This window comes from Homarus americanus, unplaced genomic scaffold (assembly GCF_018991925.1).
Source record: "Homarus americanus isolate GMGI-L3 unplaced genomic scaffold, GMGI_Hamer_2.0 scaffold25483, whole genome shotgun sequence".
NCBI lineage: Eukaryota > Metazoa > Arthropoda > Malacostraca > Decapoda > Nephropidae > Homarus > Homarus americanus.
This window is the reverse complement of record NW_024726235.1, coordinates 2,277,711-2,278,371: the sequence shown is the minus strand read 5'-3', so window position 1 is coordinate 2,278,371 and position 661 is coordinate 2,277,711.

Sequence of the window (661 nt, the reverse complement as noted above, 5' to 3'; positions counted from 1 at the left end):
GAGAGAGGTATATAATTATTTTGAGGATACTGTGAAGAATATTTTATTTAGTATTTGAAGATATTCTTTGTGTGTGTGTGTGTGTGTGTGTGTGTGTATTAGTGTATGGTAAAGGAAGGTGATAGAATAAGTGCAGGACGAAGGTTGTCGACTTAGGGATAAAAAGCAACAATTGGCAACAAAATAAAGCTGAAGTAATTGTTCTTAAAGTGAAGAAGACTTAATTCTAACTTAATTTAACCAGCGTAGGGGGGGGAGTTGACTGGTGTAAGGTGGTGTCCAGGTGTGCAAGACTTCTCCTCCTCCACCACACTCAACTCACCACACCACCACACTCGACAACTCACCATCTCTTCCTCCACCACACTCTTCCTCTCACCATCCCTCTTCCTCCACACTCAACAACTCACCATCCCTCTTCCTCCACCACACTCAACAACTCACCATCTCTTCCTCCACCACACCGACAACTCACCATCCCTCTTCCTCCACCACACTCAACAACTCACCATCCCTCTCCTCCACCACACTCAACAACTCACCATCCCTCTTCCTCCACACACACTCAACAACCACCATCCCTCTTCCTCCACCACACTCAACAACTCACCATCCTCTTCCTCCACCACACTCAACAACTCACCATCCCTCTTCCTCCACC